Genomic DNA, 19,870 nt, shown 5'->3' with positions numbered 1-19,870 from the left:
TCGGATTGCTTTAATCATATAAACACCTCTCCCTTTGTTTGTTTCTTTCCTTTTATAATAAACCTTTAGTTTTAGTTACTAAAGGATTGGCTGGCAGCATGGTTTTTTGGGTAAGATCTAAAAACTTATATTGATCAGGCAACGTGGCTGGCCCTTTAGGTTCAGGAAAATGTTTTGGTATAGTGGAATAGTGTGTTAATAACTTATCCCTTTACTGGACCTAGTGGCTGATTGGAGGCTTGAGACTGAAATGCAATAAGGGGGGTGTGTAGCGTCTTGTTTTTAGCTTCTTGATAACCAGTGTGAGGGATAAACAGCACTGTTTATGAGTGTTTGGAGAATTTACTGCAGCGTTAGCCACCAGTTTTGTGAGAATCTGCTCTCCTTTTGCAGCCTGCCCTGAACTCGGCATTTTCAGGTGGTCTACCATAGGCACAGATGGTGACACCACCTACCAGCACTACCCATATCTAAGTAGCAGCATGACTGGCTATCCATAACTGTCAGGATATGGATAGATGAGACATGAAAGACACTCCCTTGTATGGATTGTTTAAAGATATGAGGAGGCTTTTGCCTTTGTATAGAAAATATCATGGATACTACAGTAACACTGATAAATTCATATGGCCTTTTTAAAAAATTCCATTGGCTACCAATATTTTTATTTCATTGGTCACTAGAATATTACTTCTCTGGGTAGTAGTAACATGGATAAGAGTGCGGTGTTCCAGGCACACACACCATCTTGATTTGAGCCTGATAGCCAGAATTTGGCTCTCAGTCTTGAAAACCTTTTAAAAAAAATCTCACCATCAGCAGTACACATAGCTATGTGGCAATGGGGAAATGGCCATTTCTAAAAAATTAAGTATATTGGAGCCATTGGAATTTTTTAAACCAAGAAGATAATTTGTCAATGTTACTGTCATATTAATGGTATTCCCTATAAAAGGCAAAAATCCTAAAGATTTAATTTAAGCCACTCTACAATAAGGATATATTTCCACTCAGGAATTCTCTTGACATTATAAACTACTAAAGTAGAGCTGCTGGAGTGGTTTGCCTCTAGAAACTCAAAATCTTTCTGAATTATTTTTGTTTATTCGATATAAATAAATAAATATGATGTTAGAATTCGGCTTGAACAGAAGGTTCAGAATTCACTCTGATGAATTATATGAACAGCTAGTAAATTACCCTTTTATTATCTGTTGAAAAGATCAGAGCAGGTATCCAATCCCTTTACTATCCTACAGAGAAGGGGGAAAAAACATCAAAATGATGGGAAAATAGCACACAGGGGCACTAAAGTTATATTAGAGATGTTTCTGATCTTATTATTCATACTCTCTCCCTGGCAAACTGCTTAAAAACAGACAAGGGAGCATTACGGCCATCACAGACAGTTGGAGAGCGCGTCAGTCAGTGGCTTGTTGCAAATAGGGGACAAGAGACAGGAAGGAAAACTAATGTGTGATGTACATGATTGGCAAGACAGAACTAGCGTGCTCACATGAACCTTAATGGAAAGGCACATCCTGGCAGGGTCATGCTCCAGAACTTAAGCACATTGTGCACTGTTACAGCAATGCACATTTTGGGCAGAGCAAATTCAAGAGGGAAGACCATCTCCAGAATAGTCTCTGATTTTCTTCTCTCACTTGGGACATAGCCATCAGTAATGGCTTCTGTTCCACTGTCCCAACTTACCTCTCCCTAAGGACTAAGAAGTCTAACCTTCAGGATTCTAATACATGATCATCCCTTGATAAGAACACAAGTACATGTGTGCTGCATGTTTCAGGTCCTCCTCAGGAAAAGTCTACAGCCGGTGGCACATGACAGTTTGCTGCAGTTGCTAATAAACAGAATACAAACACTTATCACCACCTAGTCTAAAAAAATACTATAGAAAGGATCATTAAAGATAAGAAACGAAGGGCCTGCTCCAGCCAGAATACTGAAGATAGTCAACTCTCATTGAAGTCAGCAGGAGTTGAAGACCTTGATGACCTCAGAGGGTCAAGCCTCAGCTACGAAAGAAAGAACATCAGAAGTGAAAGAAATAGAATTATCACCAAAAGTCTGATGCAGCTGAATATATGTATATACAAGTCCTGAATTGCAAAAGCTGTGATGAGTCACATATGCTGGCTGTGTGACAGATTGACCACATAAAAGGGACAGAATGACCTGCCACAGAAGCCAAAATGAAATAAAAGACCGCAATATAGCAGCTGCCAGGAAAAAGGAAAGGGGAGTGAAGGTCATGAACTATCTTGTTCTCTGTTAGTCTTGCAGTCTTTGGAGAGTTGGCAACCTCATCTTCAGAGCCTCTGGGCAATCCTCTACAACAGCCACATGCAGACTAACTGTCATCCATAGGTGTGGCCCGGCCTCTTATCAGCAAGGCAAAACATTACAAGTTAAAACAGCTGGGGTATAGTGAATAGACAGATGAACCAGGAAACCATTCCAGAGCCAAGAAGTTCTGCTATCACACTCAGTCATGACTGAGATGTGGGCAGTCAGACAGAGTGGTGAGAACAGGAATCAGACAAAGTCAGGTTACCGGGAGGCCAGACTGAGAATCAGGCAACAGGAGACAGGTAAGATCAGAATCCAAGACAGAGTAGAGGGTGAACCGAGAGTCAGGTGGCGGGCAGGGTCCGGTTACCAGGAGTTTTAGGTAGGGAGCCAGATTACCGACAGCAACTGAATAGCAAAATCAAGGAAAATCCAGGAGTGGAAGGAAGAGACACTATGGTCTATAGCAGAAATGGACAGGCAGTCTGTGTTGTTGCTCAGACAGCTCCCCTTCATGACTTCCTGGTTTATGTACTGGTATTGTCCAATTAGTGGGCTGTGAGGGGCTATCACTCAAGTCCTGCCGGGTGGTACTTTCTGCTGAGCCCAGCCTCATGGGGTCCTCCCATGAGAGTCCAGCCTATGGTGATGTGGAGGTGTCAGTGGCTCAGAACCCTCTGTGGTCTCAGGTTCCAGCTCTGCAGGTTCTAACACTTTCCCTCGGTGAACTTGCTACTGGGAACCGGTCTTCCCTACATCTGAGTCAATGGATTTTGTCCCAGTCCACAGGTTAATTTTCAGTTTTAATGCCCCCCCCCCCCTTTTATTTTTGGCACACATCATCGTAGCAGAGCTCTAAAATACAACAATTGGGCTAGGTCTTCATTGCAGAGTTAACTCAGTCTATTACTTGGGCAATTACAAGACAGGAAGCCTAACTTCAGTACAATACTAAGTTTCAGCCAATTTGTCAAGAACAGAATGATCAGATACACAGTTAAATAAGAGATGTTGGAAAAGACTCAGCATGGCTTTTGTAAAGGGAATCATGCCTCAATCACTCTATTAGAATTCTTTGAGGGCATCAATTATCATGTCACTATGGGGATCTGGTCAACATGGTGTACTTGGATTTTCAGAAAGCCTTTAACAAGGTCGCTCATGAAAAGGTGCTTAAGAAAGTAAGCAGTCATGGGATAAAAGAAAAAAGTCCTCTCCTGGATCAATATCTGGTTAAAAGATTAGGAAAAAGGGGTAGGAATAAATGATCAGTTTTCCCCCATGGATCTGTGCTGTTCAACATATGCATAAATGATCTGGGAAAAGGGATGAATAGTGAAGTGGCCAAGTTCACAGACAATATCTTTTTTGAGTAATTTTGTAAGTACAAAGCTGACTTCCAAGAGTTACAAAGGCAACTCACAAAACTGGTTGACCGGGCATCAAAATGGCAGATGAAATTCAATATTCATAAATCCAAAGTAATGTACATGGGAAATCAATCCCAACTGTGCACACAAAATGATGGGGTCTAAATTAGCTGTTATCACTCAAGGAAGAGATCTTGGAGTCATCATGGAAACTCAGTTCTCTGAAAACATATTTTTGCTGTGTAGCAGCAGTCGAAGAAAGCTAACAAAATGTTAGGAACGATTAGGAAATGATAGAAAAAACAAAACAGAAGATATAATGCCACTACATAAATCCATGGTACACCCATACCTTGAAAACTACATGCAGTGCTAGTCACCCCATCTCAAGAAATATATTAGAATTGGAAAAGGTACACAGGAGGACAACAAACTGTTAGGGGTATGAAACAGCTTCTATAGAAGGAGAGATTAAAAAGACTTGGACTGTTCACTCAGAAAAGAGACAACTAAGGGGCCATATGTCAGAGGTCTATAAAAATCATAAATGGTGTGGAGAAAGTACATAGGGAAATATCATTTACGCCTTCACATAAGAACCAAGGGTCACCCAATGGATATTAATAGACAGCAGGTTTAAAAACAAACATAAGGAAGTACTTCTCAATGCACAGTCAACCTGTGGAACTCATTTTCATGGGATGTTGTGAAGGCCAAAATTGGGTTAAAAAAACAATTAGACAAGTCCATGGAGGATCGGTCCACCAATGGCTCTCAGCCAAGATGGTGAGAGATGCAACCCCTTATTCTGGGTGTCCCTAAACCTCTGTCTGCCAGAAGCTGGGACTGATGACAGGAGATGGATTACTCAATGGTAGCCCTGTTCTACTCATTGCCTCTGAAGCATCTGGCATCGGATACTGTAGGAAGATGGGACACTGGGCTAGATGGACCATTGGTCTGAGCCAGGATGGTCATCCATATGTTCTTACAGACGTTTCACCTAACTCCCCTCCTGCTCACACACAAAACCCTCTCATCTGGGGCTAGTGATGTTTTTAAATCCAGGCCAGCTGGGATACAGGTTAGAGAATGGATACTGCTTTTGACTCAGGCTTGTAACCCACTCAATTTGCAGTGAAGTCTCAGGCTAAGTCATTCCAGTGCTGATATCCCCCCAATGTCCTCTCCACAATTCCCCCGTGTACCTGGAAGAACAGAAAATCACTGGGAAAGAATCAGAGCAGCTCATTTTACTGCAGTACAAAGAACCATGGAATATGACCCCAGAAATCCTAATGGTACACATGGGTCAGTGCAGCACCAGTTAGGAAACAGTCACTCGGATAGGGCTTTGTTGTGTAGCTGCTCACCCCTGCGGTAGGCTAATCCAAGTGCCAATCACCCAAAGGAGCTCTGTAGTGGAGATGTGCTGTCAGGCAGAAACATCAAATTAATTGGAAGTCACAGCCCCTTTCATTTATCATGATTATTTCTTTATTTAGAGTTTGATTTTCAAAATGTTGAACATTCACAAATTCAGCCAAAGCTCATGGGAGCTGCTGGTTCTCAGCACCTTTGACACCCAGGCTTTAGTGCAGAAGCGGGCATCTTACCATCAAGTAAGAAAAGGTCCCTGCCTCATTGATCTTACAGACTGAATTACATTAAACACACACACACACACACACAAACACACACACACACACACACGACAAATGGCAGCAGACAGTGATGTTTGAGAATTGGGGTTGAAGGGAATGTGGGAAAGCCTCAACAGCTGAAGAGGAACCTGCCTGTTAATTCACTGAGGAAATCCCTTGAGGTGGTATCTTGCTACCCTGCGTGCCTGAAGCAATTTTGATCTCTTCATCCAACAAAGTGCCCCCTCTCTCCCTCTTCCAAATCCCTACTTAAACCCAACCCCTCCTCCCTAATTTAAATTAATAATAATCTCTGCTTACACATTCTCTTCTGAACGGCTGTCCTATATTTTGCCTTGTGTTTGTCATGTCTTATTTAGATTTTAAGCTTGCCAGGAAGGGCACGTGTCTTATAAATTTATGGTGCTGGATAAATGTTTGTAGGTGTTGATAGATCAGGGCAGATTCACAGTCAATGTCCCTGGGAAAGAGCAGCTATTGAGCTCTTAATCTGGCACTCTGTGGTCACAAGAGATGGAAAGGACATCCCCTCAGAATAGGGAATTAGCTAAACATGAATATTTTTACACTAATATTATTCAAGGACAGGAATTCATATACTTCACTTCATTATCCCTTTTTACATAGTAGTGACTACTACTTCCCAATATTCCCCTTATGTTTAAACTGTTTAACAAGTCCAACTGGTCCTCACAATTTGTTCAAAAAGGAGGTTTTCCCCAAATACAGCCAAATTAGACCTGAGACACAGGCACAAATGTATGTGCATCACACCCACTCACATGCTTCTGTAACACTTACAACAAAACTGCTGCTTGGTATTTACTCTGAGGCAGATGAGCACCTCCGTGTCACATACAAAAGAACATCTGAATCATACAAAGAGGAAGAAAAAACAAAACAAAAAAAAGGTTGCTCAGTGTGCTAAATAAGTGAAACACCAAATTGGCAGAAAGCAGAGATCACACCAAATATAGGAAGAAACTACCTGCCTCACAGGAAAAAGTATCTACCAAAAAAAAAAAAATGTTGTGGGCATGGAAAAAAATTAGCAGAGTCCCGTGACCCTAGTAGCATTCCACTGCAGAAAGCAAGGGTCTCACTGGTATCTAGTAGTGAATTTCAGCTGGCCTGTTGAGTTCAATTTACCCGAACTCATTTATGTCAAACTGCTTCCAATGTGTCATGTAACGTATCATTGGAAAATTAACACCACATTGATCATTAGTATTCTTCCATGGTATATGCATGGTAAATACACAAGGGACCACACACATATGAAGGAAATGTGGAACTAAAACATGTTTTTCAGGCAAGTCTGGGGAGTGAGTGGCAAGTTTCTCCCAGAAAAAGGACAAGCTGATACCTCCAGCCAGGTATCAAAGTTCATCGCACATCAAGTGGCCATTCATTTACATGGGAGAGGGTAAGAACACATCAATTTGCATTTTAGCAAAGAGCAGGGGAAGAAACCAGCCTGGAACTTCCTTCAGACACCAGACTCCATATGTGCTTCCTCACTGCTTGAATGAACTGTATTGGAGGGGAAGGGGGGGGAAGGAGGTAGCCTTTAGAAGAATCCATTGCAGAAGGTTCACTGGCTATAAGAGAGAGGGGCAAAGAACCCCAAGTTATCTTTCAGCTAGGAAGACAAAGGGAAGCAGCATCTTGTTCTCTTGAAGAAGGTCCTGAGAGATGGGGCTAGCCATGCTAGACAAAATGATTGGTGAGAGAAACCATCTTAAATGCTATACCTTGCTAGATTTTAAAATTTTAGAGAACTGTTTTTCCACTTTTATTTGCTTGAAACCATCTCTAGCCTTTATTTCTTTTACTTGGCATCACTTAGCGTACGTCCTGTTAATAAACTTATTTTAACCAATCAAGTATGGTGTTTGAATTGAAGTATTTGTTAAGTCCAGTTAATGTAGCCAGCTGCTGGTTATTGGCTCTTTAAAGGAGCAAAGGAACCTTGTTCTTCTGACTGGTCCAGAAGAGGGTTTGACACTGCAGAGCACAGAGTTTTGGAAAAATTTGGGAATGGGAGTGTGTTGGAGTCACGTGGCTACTAGTAACCAAGGCTAGGGTGTGAGCCACAGAAGAAGAGTATTTAAGGCACCAGAGTTACAGGGCATGCAATCACACAGCCCCTCGGTCCGGATTGCACCCCAGAACATGATGCCCCCATGGCCCAGTTTTGCAAAATACTGAATGCCACCTGCACAGTGCCAAGGACCCATTGCTTTCTTGGTGCTTAGACCTTAGTAGGTTTTCCAGGGAAAGGATGGAACCAGTTAGGATGGCAAGTGTTTCTGAGAGGCAGCTGCCCACATTCCATGATAATCCACTACAGCTAAATAATTAAAATTAATGTACCAGCACCCATTGTCTGAGGGTAGAGCGATAACCTAACAAAAAAAAAACTAAACTAAAACCACTACTAGATGTTTTACTCAGGTTTTTCTCCTGAAGATGTAACATCACAGGAGTCTTCCATTTATACAAGACAGCATATATGAACTACAGGCAACATTTAAATGGAGACAAAAAAGCAGGGCCGATGAACTTTGGCATGATAGAATCCCAGAATGGTGGGTGCTCCCTGGGATAGGCGCTGTCAAGATCATTGGCATCCTTGCTCATCTCAGCTACTAAGCTAGAAGACTGGGCAAAAACTGTACGTTTTCTGGGGGGGAACCCCTCCCGTGATCTCAAAGGAGAATTCCCTTCTAGATCATCTCCCTTGTATATATATCCAATCCTGCTGCTTGACACCCATGTTCAATGGAGCAGCAGGTGAAAATAGCAGGACTTGGGGGAGGTTGTTCCTGTGCACACTCTCCCTGAGCCAGACTCCAAGAAAGTCAACTTACTGCTTTCTCCCTGCATACCACATCTGTGGTCTTTAGATTAAATTTTTTTATTTTATTTCTTCCCCACTCCGCTAATAGCCCACCCTCTGCAGTAATCAAGTTACAGTCAATTGAAGCTCTTTGTGCTACAGGAAAGTATAAGCTCAGAGAAATGTGGCCTCTGAAATCAAACACTGGCAAAAAGTTAGAGCAGTTCTTGTACTGACTGAGTCCACCACCCCCACACATTCCCTCAAGATCAGCCTAATAATTTGAAGACTAAAATTAAGTCAAGCTAAAGATTGTAATTTCAATGTGCAATCAATTGATTGGCAACACTAACCATTCTACCTCATACTGCACAAAGCAAAAAATGGATAGGTTTATCATTTCTAATGCAGTCTGTAGCATTATAAGCAAAAATCTATATAAGTAACAACAGTGGGAAAAAAAGATAAATATAAGTAAGAGACTATAGTGGGAAAAAAACTTGAGTGCAGAACTTATTTTCACATTTCCTTCACCCACTTCCACATTCCTCAAGAATTTCTTAGATATAGGATAGTCATCAACAACTCATAGATAAGGGCAAGGACCATCCACTACTTCAGGTATGTAAAATGCCTCACACAATGGAGCCTCATTTTTGGTTGGTCCTTAGACACTAATGTAATAAAATAATAAATATAATACTACCACTACCAGTTGGATGCTATTTCAAAATTTCTCTTTGGGGGATGGATTTCTCATGAAACATACACTGGGTCAAACTCCACCCTCACATAACCATCATGCAAATCCACTGACATGTGGTGAGAGCAGAATTTGGTTTTGAAAATCCCTTCCTACACAGAGTACATCCGTTTCCAAGGACAATCACTGCAACTGACTTTCTATGAAAAACAGTTCAACTTTTATGGACCCCAATTGTGTGAGATGCAGAGCGCCTCCAGCAAGCGGTAGGCATCGGGGAGGGGTCCTCAAACCTTATAGGAACAAACCCATAATTAGATGTGGTTGAAAGTGTTCATTTTGTGCAAAATGAAAATATTCGATATTTCTTTTGAAAAATTTCCAATGTTTCAAAAAAAAAAAAAAAAAAAAAAAATTGGCTCTCTGTAAAATTCCAGTTCTTTAAAAAAAAAAAAGGGGGGGGGGAGAGAGGGGTTAAAGTCAGTTTGTGTTTTTCAGAAAAAAAAAAAAAAACTGGAAGATTTCCACAAAAATATTTCAGACAATAAAGCAGCATTTTTAATTTCAGGAAGACCAAAACTTCACTGCATCTCAGATTCACAGCCATTTTTCATTGTTAGCTTTCCCTTTATTTCCCTTATTAGCTCTGCTCTGATTTATAATGATGAAAAGGAGAAATAGCTGAATAGAAGTCAGAGTTATACAAGTGTAAAACCCTCTGACTCCTTTCCCCTTATTTCTTTTCTCTTTCCTCCTGTTGGCAATCAGTTTTATATCGTAACTTAGACCATTAACTCAACAGGGCTGTGGCATATTCCAGGCTGCCATCCAGACCAGTGAGGGGTTCGGTCACCACTTGCCCTGCAACTTTGGGTTACATCACAATGCTTTTGCTGTTATAGCTCCCAACCAGGGCTCCTCACAAACAGCATGCAGGTCAGGCCCTGAGTTTGTGTGTATAGCTGCAGACTGCCAGCAACACTCGAGTCACACTCTGGCATCCACCAGCCTTGATTACTACTTGCAGGGTGACCCCAACACACTTCCACTCCCAAATTTTCCCCCAAATGTGTGTTCTTTACTGTCCAGCCCTCTACTGGGCAGTTCAGATATTAGTGGTCCATTGCCCTGGTAACGGGTCACTATCCAGTTTGGGGAGCTTCAGTTAAAGAGCAAACAAACAATTTGGTTTAAACACACAATACTGGAGTCGTTTTGATTTAAAAAGAATAAAACAAGTTTGTTTAATTACACAGATGGATTTTAAGTGAGTACAGGCATAAGGCATTAAGGTCAGACATGGTTACAAGAGAAAAAGAAAATTCTTTCAGTAACTAAAACAAACTAGACTTGGTTCAAGGTAAAATGCTTACCACGTTCTGAGCAACACTGAGCCAAATTTTCATGTCAGGATACCCCCCTTCCTCAAGTCCAAGACGACAAAGGAACAAGACATTTAAGTGAAAGAGCAAGACAGAGATGAGATAGAAAGAGAACCTGGGATGGTTTTGCTCCTCACTTTTATAATCCAATCACTCCTTGAAATGCATTTTCCCAAGGGTATTCCTAGATAAAGTTCCTTTCTGCTGTGAGGATGTGTCTCAGAATGAAGGAGTTTCCATGTTGCTCTTTGCTAAAATGCAGATCAATCCCACCCCACCCCTCCTTCCTTGCCAAAAGACCACCACTTGACAGGTGAGTACCAGACACCTGACTAGAGGTGCTAGCTTGTCCTTTGTCTTTCAGGAACCACTTTACCCACTTTCCAGACTTGTCTGTCAATACATTTCAGTCATAATTTCAGCTTGTGTTCATAACTTTACATAGAAGGTTGCTACACACATTTCACCATGATATTATTGACCAGCAAGTTGTTCATTTTAAAATATCTCTCACAAGGCATATCTTGTGCAAAGACATTACAAGGTTATTAAGGTTTGAATAAGGTGTGTATTTGGTCACAGGGTGTACAAAGCAATATAATCCCTCTTAATTAGTTGAAAGTTGCTCTAAATTTCTCTCTCCAGGTCTTGCGACATCAAGTAGCATCAGTGAGCATAGTGGTTGCATAACAAGTTTCCTGACTCTCTGGTTCCATGCCCTCAGGGATCTCCAGCCACCAAAAAAATTAGTCTCAACATAGCACCTGATAATGGAGGAGCTAGGATGAACATAGCTGATATACCACTTGTTTCAATCTAAGAGAAATACTTGCTAAATGAAAGAAATGAACTCTTCCCTGAGGACACATTTGTACCTCTGTACATATGGCAAGCTTGCCCCACTGGCTTGGTACCATCATTGTACAACAAATGAGAAGTCTTGGATTCAGGGAGCAGCCTCATATCCCTTGCTCCTCAAAGGTGATACCATTTACTTGGAGTATGGTGCTTGCCATACAATCACCTCCCATTGGGAAATTTATAGAGCTGCAGTGCTGCTGGACTGAGACGAGGCTGTTTGGGGGAGGAAGGCATGTAGGTAAACAGAACACGGACAACCCACTCACAACCATCTAGAAAGCAGGACTATTTTCTGGGAGCAGAAAATGGAACGGAAAGGGGGAGAATCTCTTGGATCATATGTGGAACCATCTTTAGTGGGGGTTAATCATGTGGAACGAAAGGCCAGACTTTGATGCCTCTAGAATACAGGAGCTAGCACAAAAATATATAGTTTCTCCCAGTACTATCAGCTCTCTGCTGGAATACTTCACTAAACCTTCTTAATTGCTAAAAGCATGCATTTTGATCTTTCATAACTACTGCCTAAAGTCAATTCGTTGTCAGGCAACAGCTGCAGCATTCATTGTAGCTGGTTCCCACGAAAATGGCGAATTCTGAAAAATGTTAATAGCTTCAGTCTTCAATGGAAAGATTTAATAATTAAATTTTAATTTCCAAAAAAATTTAAGATAGGTTAACTTGTCTAGAACATCACTTTTGATTCAGCCGAGGCAGACAAGGAGATTATATATCCTCATTAATACCACAAATGGCACCCAGAATCTGTTCTGAAGTAAATCAGAATTTTGAACAGAGGAGGATGATGGATTTTGGAGTTCTTTATGGTCCTCAGAGGCTTGTGAAATTCAAATATAAAAACTGTCAGTTAGGGCTTTTCATGAAAAGCCTACCTTATACTAATTCAAAGAAACACTAACCAGTGCTTGAGGGGATGAAAATCCAGAATGTGTTTTGGTAGCTAACCACTTATGGAAACATTAACATTCTTGGGCAGGGTCGCTCAGTGATCTTCTGAAGTTAGATGTTGCCAGAATTCAGTTCTTAACTGACTTCCAGTGCAGAAATAGTCAGAAGCCTCTAGTATTTATTAATTATTAATGTTGGCTTTCTGTGTGGTGGTGGGGTTTTTGTTTTGTTTTTTTAAGCTTTGCTTTTGTGTGCATGTTCAGATGAGTAATGCAAAAGACTGAAGGAGGCATGAATAGTTATGCTAACCAGCACTGGGGCTAACCTTTAAAGTTTGTTAAAGCTGTCAGCTTTCACTGAAATATTTTATTTTTTCTGAACTGAAAAAACATTATTTGTACACTGAGCGCTTGAGGGGGCACCTTTAGGAACTGGATTTTATGATTAAAAGAACTGCAGAGAACAGGTTCAAGGAGGATGTCAATTTTACAATTCTCATTTACAATTCTTGCCACCAGAACGTATTCATGTCGTGCCAGTTGCTGCTCAATTCTGATCACAAACATTGCCATCCAACCTGTGTAAGAACTGGCATAATTCACACATGTACTCTGCGAAATATAGCAGTATCCAACACGCCCCAAAAAAAATAAACAAACCAAGGGGGGCTGATGGGTGGAAGGAGATGAGATATTACATCATTGTGTGGGTTGGAAGTAGCACAAAAGAGGTGAGCTTGAATTCAAGCACAAAATGGGAAATAAAAGATAGTAAAAAAAAAAAAAAAAAACACACCACATATTTTTGACCAGTTGAGACCTTTTTAAGTAATTATCTGTAAAAGAAAAAATAGAGGCAGTTCACCATATAGTGCTTTCTATACTTTTTTACTTTGATTTTTGTCAAGGAACAAACTTATTACAAAGCATCATGATGTTGTGATGTTCATTTTGCAACATTCCTGTTAAAACTAGAGAAGGCCCTGAGTCACAAATGTTTGGATCTGGAATCAAATAATGTGCTATGATGGGATCAAAAAGCACTCTAAGATCTGCAAAATGGGAATAATAAAACCTTACCCCCATTTGTGAGATCGGGAAATTGAGGCACAGAGAGATGAATTTGCCCAAGTGACCAAGTCAGGACTGGAATCCAGGCATTGTTGCTAGTGCCATGCTAGAACTACTAGACCATTCTACTTCTTGTGAATAAAATCTGACACCAAAGTTCAAGGTTGTGTACTTTCTGTGTTCCAAGTAAATCCATAACAGAAGCAGGTTTAGTTTGATTCAGATGTGAACTTACCCAGGGCTGTGGGGAGTTCAAATCCAGTGGTTGTGGTAGTTCTAGTTTAGGCCCATCCCTAATCCCAGAAGCTTCACTTTTTTGCATTTACTTTTTTTTAAAAACAGAACTGGCTTTTGTTACAAACATGCCACTCAGATAAATTCACTGTCACGGATAGGCTGGCATGAGTCAAGTTGGACTTCTGGGTAGTTTTACATGGTTTTAACCTGAGGACAAAACTTGAGTTTTTTCTGGTAAGGTTTGATTAGAGGGTGAGAGAGAGAGATCCTGAAGAAGGAAGAATCCCATGCACAGCTATAGTCTGGGGACCGACGAGCTGGGCAGCAGCTCTGCAGAAAAGGATCTGGGGGTAACGGTGGATAAAAAGCTGGATATGAGTCAGCAGTGTGCCCTGGTTGCCAAGAAGGCTAATAGCATATTGGGCTGCATTAGGAGGGGCATTGCCAGCAGGTTGCGGGAAGTGATTATTCCCCTCTATTCGGCATTGGTGAGGCCGCATTTAGAATATTGTGTCCAGTTTTGGGCCCCCCACTACAAAAAAGATGTGGACAAGCTGGAGAGAGTGCAGCAAAGGGCAACAAAAATGATTAGGGGGCTGGAGCACAGGACTTATGAGGAGAGGCTGAGGGAACTGGGCTTGTTTAGTCTGCAAAAGAGAAGAGTGAGGGGGGATTTGATAGCGGCCTTTAACTACCTGAAAGGGGCTTCCAGGGAGGATGGGGCTAGGCTGTTCTTGGTGGTGGCAGATGACAGAACAAGGAGCAACGGTCTCAAGTTGCAGGGCGAGAGGTCTAGGTTGGACATTAGGAAAAAGTTTTTTACTAGGAGGGTGGTGAAGCACTGGAATGGGTTACCTAGGGAGGTGGTGGAATCTCCATCCTTAGAGGTTTTTAAGCTGAGGCTTGACAAAGCCCTGGGTGGGATGATATAGCTGAGGTTAGTCCTGCTTTGAGCAGGGGGTTGGACTAGATGACCTCCTGAGGTCCCTTCCAACTCTAATATTCTATGATTCTATGAAACCTTCAAGAGAAGCTCAAGAGCAGGATTTACAGATTGGGTGGTGCATATGGAGGTTGGGAAATAAGACTTAGCTGGGGGATGCACTGATTTCTGAAGAGCTTTGGGTGCAAAATAAAAAGCTTCCTCCCCCGGAAGAAAACTATGAGAAAAAGCTGCAGAAACAGTTCGCCATTCATCAGTGTGAATCCCTCTTCTGAGGTGCCTGAGGGCCAGCCTGGTACAGAGAGCATAATTTCTTACCTTCAAGTATTATGTCTGGTAAACCTAGCTCAAGAGCAGGGAACCTTTTGTCACACAAAATATGAACCAAAACAGTTCAGGGCCTGAGGTAAATTGTTGAGACATAGCCTTTAATCACTGTAAAATTGGGATTTTGTCCTCTCATTGGTATTTGTTGGTTCAAGAAAGATGTCACATGACAATATCCCAGCACTTTTGGGCTTCCAGACAAGACCAACTTACTACCTCAACCTCTATAATCAAATTTTCAATAAGGACTTAATAGTTTTTATTCATATTGTGGCAGGGCTTAAGGACCCCCAATCATAAATGAGGGCACCATTGCACAAGGAGTTGTACATACATATAATAAAGAGGCAGTCCCTGCCCTGAATATATAGTCTAACTACAAGACAAGAGACAACAGGTAGACACAGACAGATGTGAGGAGCATGAGGTAACAGTGAGATGAGTCTGAACCTGGCTTCCAATTTACATTTGCAATTATTTGCATGACTGTTGGTGAAGGCTCAGAATTGCCAGCTACTTTTGGAAATTAGTCTTTTAGATAGTAATTAATAGCCAAGTTACAATAAAGAACTCTAAAGCAACAGTCCCATATAGTGAATAGTGTCTGATTCAGCCCAGATACTTTACTGGCTAAGAAAAAAAAAATGCAAATTGTATATACTGAATTGCATAGAGAATGAAATGTAAAAAATATTACAATTGCAGATATCCTGTTAATCTGGACTCTGGTACAAAAGGGGAAAATGGAATAACTATATTCACTCAGATGGCAGCTCTTAAAAGGAACTTTGACAGAATGAACCCAAAAAGAATAAGACAGCTTCTAAATTTTCAGGCAACAAACTGTTCTGCTCTGTTAATGAGTTAAAGTCCTTGTTACTAATCTGTTACAGATCAGTACACCAAAAGAGGTACCACACTCCACTGGCTGGATTCCCAAAGTTTGTACATGCTATTGAAGCTCTTCCTCATCACTACCGATATTGTATCTATTTGTTACTAAGACCAAATTTTGACGAAGAACTTGTTTGTGCCCTTTTCACCAAAATAATGAATAAATACTCTCCCCTGGTAGAATACCTTTCATTTTGCCAAATACATGACAACTGCTTCCATAGTCTCATTTGTAAGAAAGGGTTCCTTGCCTCCATCACATTCTGATGATGATGATAATCCATGATCATCATCATCATCATCCTGTTTTTCCTGCCTGGTATTTTTCCTACATAGCTGCATTCAGCAAAATGCAGAGCTTTCTCTCCGCATTTATTTATTTTTACATACAAAGCTGATTGAATCCATTTCCTTGGCCTCTGAAGGAAAAACCTAAGAACTTTTGAATTATTGAACCTAATTTAGCACTCAGCTATTCCTAGTCTTCTATATAATTCAAGTTTTTTATTTAATAACTTCTTTGCATTCAAAAGTTCATCTCATATGAAAACCCAATGGATACCACTACCAACAATTTTCTGTGTTTTCCAGTTTAAGGGCTAAATTCAGCTTTTGGTGAGATCAATGATGTTGCTCACTGAGAGCAGAGTTTGGCTCATATGCCCAGTTCTTTTCTCTAAGCCATTTTATTAAGAAAACCTGATATTTCTCTTCAAATCATAAGACTTAGTATAGAGACAATCCAATAAAGGCTTAAGAGCTGCTTCATGCCTATAGTAGGCAAAGGGCTTGGGTAATACAAAAGAGACATTTATCAAAACAGTTTAGATTTCCACACGTGGAATGAAGTTGTGTTAAAACGCTGTTACATTGCACCTTTCATCCATGGATCTCAAAGTACTTTACTAATGTTAAAATGGCCTCAAGACTTCTTTGAGGGAGATAAGTAGTATTATATTCACTTTATATACAGTGGGAAACTTAGTCACATCAAGTAAAAATTACTTGGCCAAAACCACATGGCAAGTCAAAGGCAGAGTCATGAACAAAATCCAGAAACTTGGAATCACTCTTCACTGCCCTAATTACTAATTAGATAATATTGCCCCACTCATGCTAATGGTCAGAGAATAAAACTCTAAAAATAAAAATAAAAAACCCTCCCCCACCACTCTTCAGTGAAAAGTGCCGCATGACAATATCTTTAATAGAGTACAAATATTGCTTCTTATTGAAATCTTTAAAAGGTACATGTGGACTTTCAGAAGTCATAAAGCACGAATGTAAACTGGGCCTGAGCAAATATATTAAAAGTTAAAGCATTTGCCAGCATTTACCACACAGTGATATCAGAGATCCAGTATTCATAAAACAGGAACTAACTGATATTTCCAATATCACTCAGCTGTAACAGTTGGCAAATGTTAACTACAGTAGTTGCCATCACAAAGTCACTCGTATTTAAGGATTATTTGTATTTGGGAGGGGACTAGTATGTTGAAAGATATGAACTATGAACATTATCCCCAATCTAGTTTGACTTCTGCCAGCCCTTTGAAGAAAACATCTAACTGTGGAGATCAAGTATCTTCACTTCCCAATCTCTCTGGTGGTCAGAAAGTCACAGCAGTCTTTGGTATTGGTGAGAGGTTTGGGTGCTGGGTTTTCTTCCCCAGACCCATCTGGTGGATGCTGGACATGAGAAGTTTTCTGTACCCTCCCATGCAGGATCCAAGCATAATTTTTTCAGGCCCAGTACAAATTTTTAACATGGGCCCCCTCCTGTAAGGAGGGTTGCAGCCAGGGCCAGGCCCCCCAGGGCCTCTAGGCCCTGGTAAAGAGTAGCCTTTTTCTCCTCCATGTGGGAGCCTGCTCCCCTGGAGGGCTTGTGGAAGGGTAATGAAAGAACTTTCCTTTGTTTTCAAAGGCTGAGTAAGTGTAACTCCTCCAGTATCAGTTCAAATAGCAGTTGTTAGCTGGCTGTGCAAAGCTACAAGCAACAGTTGGCAGATCCTACAAAGGTCTTCTACTGCAAATCAGAGATGGGCATAAAATGTTGAAACATCATGGACTTGAGCTAAACTATTTGATTGCTAGAATATCGCTGATATTTGTGGTGTTCAATAAATTAGATGTTCACTCATCTCCAACAAAAATTCCGATATTCCTGATGGGTAGCTCAGGCCACCAAAAAAAACCATTCCTCTGATGAAAGGGAATTGTCCAATTAAAAAAAAAAAACCACACACCACACCACACCTTTAACAAGTTATCAACATACACAATTCCAGCTCTACAATTTACTGTCCAGTACAATTTGTGTAAAATGTCATTCATACCAAGTAGCTTGCAATGTACCTTTATAGGTAGCTAATATAGCTGTAATGGGCAGGTCTAAACAGGGGGCAATGGCAGAGTAAAGGGAAACTGCAGAAAGGTGAGGGAGCAGGATTTGATTGTTCAGTTAGGGAGAGGGTAAGGAAGAAGCCACAAGTCAGATAGAAGAGATGAGTGCTGAACTGGAGTTAATTACATAAACAGAGGCTATTGTATAGGGTGGGAAGATAGTTTACCTGTAATAATCTTCTGCCCAGAGTAGAGGGTCAGAGTGGGTGATTTGGAGGCAGACCGGAGATGAAGAAAAGACTGGGTAGTCCAAGAATTTCTGGAGGATCATAATAGCCAAATAGAAGATTTGGTATTTGATTCTGAAATGAACATAATGAAGATTTCTGAAGATGGCTATTACTGTTGTCTGCCAACTCGTGTCCAGATACAACAGCAAACCACGATTCAGGGAACCCCACCCCCATCAAATGACGAGACTCCCACTAAGAGTGCTGCAGCTGAGATTTAAACCAAGACCTGCATAACCTAGAACGACAAGCTGTACTAAGCGAGCTAACAGGGAGCTCATCTCCCTGAAATAAGGTGCAGAAGCAAGATGAAGCTCCCCTCAACTGTATTTTTGCTCTTTAAATACTTTATGGTAATGTGAATAATTCCTACCTAAATTCCTCATTCTGCAGGATTGGTTAGATATTGTAGAGGTCTTCATGACCCGTCTAGTGTTGGTGTGTGTTAAGCAGCTGCTACATTCCACTCTAATGGTGGCTTCATTTCAGTGGTGGGTGACACAATCCCTGTATATCCCTTGCCTATTTCTCAGGAATGAGAGAGAGGATTAGTTACTGGGGTTTGTAAGACACTTCAGAAGCCTAGACACAAAGCACCACATAAAAGTGTACAATTCTTGTACACAATATAAATATTTAGAGTACACATTTACTCCCAAATAAATCCATACTGCAGACTGAGAATGATATACACTTTGCTGTCCATTTCCACACATACATGCATATTATTTTATTCACCAGTTACTAGTTAGCAAAGACTTAAGAAGCTTTATAAATGAACATTGTGTAAAAGTCACTTCTAATGAGCCTAATGGGTTTATCCATAGAAATCTCCTGGTAAACTGGCAAATTCTAACAAAATATTGCTGAATAAAATGAACCCTTTACTTAATTTATACAAGTTTCAGTTTCTGCATCATCTTTTTCACACTTCTTCTGCATAGGGCAACAAGGAACTGAAAGTACAGAGATTAATTTAGGTAACAATTACCACAATTCACAATTGCATTAGCACCTATTAAGGTTCATTGTTCTGTGGAAATTTTAATGATACATTCTTGAGTGAATAAAAGCAGAAGATGATTAGAAATAAAATTGTTTCTATGTATGCTGACAGGACTGCTGAGCGTAATTACACATTTCTGAGGCGACCTGTTTGGAGTTTACTCCATAATTTTATGTAAATTTTGAATAACTTCATTTTTTCAGGTTAAATGCTAATACATTATTTCAATGCACAGAGAGTTGCAGGGGTACTAATGGACGTGTATTACAATTGATGTAACCAGCTTCAGATAAGAGTCCTGAACATTTCAGAGTGATGGACTTTTAGTTCTCCCCCCCCCCCCAGCATCTTATACCTGAACTAGCTGCCAACATTTTCAATCAGCTACTGGCTATTAGCTACAGTATCTAAATTCAGAGCAAAATTCAATACAAGAAAAATGTTTTTTAGTTTTTTCTTTTCCTGGTTTAATCACTGCATGATGCAAGCTTAAATCAGGTTATACAGCTCCATGTAACACATGCAGTAAGCTGTGGAACATAAAAAGGCAAGCAGAAAACCAGAAATGAAATACATTTAAGAGAAATTTGTGTGATCAGAGTTGCCCAAAGTCTGCCCACTTAGACACACCTGAGTTTCAATGGCCCATTCTGGCAGGTTTGTATCCAGCAAGCATCATTTTTTATTTGTGTTCACCCAACACCCCTGAACTGAAG

The sequence above is a fragment of the Emydura macquarii genome, unplaced genomic scaffold (genome assembly GCF_026122565.2).
Source record: "Emydura macquarii macquarii isolate MOO-44397 ecotype Brisbane River unplaced genomic scaffold, CSIRO-AGI_Emac_v2 contig_2897, whole genome shotgun sequence".
In the NCBI taxonomy this organism is placed as follows: Eukaryota; Metazoa; Chordata; order Testudines; family Chelidae; genus Emydura; species Emydura macquarii.
The sequence above is the reverse complement of the archived record's forward strand: the minus strand, read 5'-3'. Positions refer to the sequence as shown.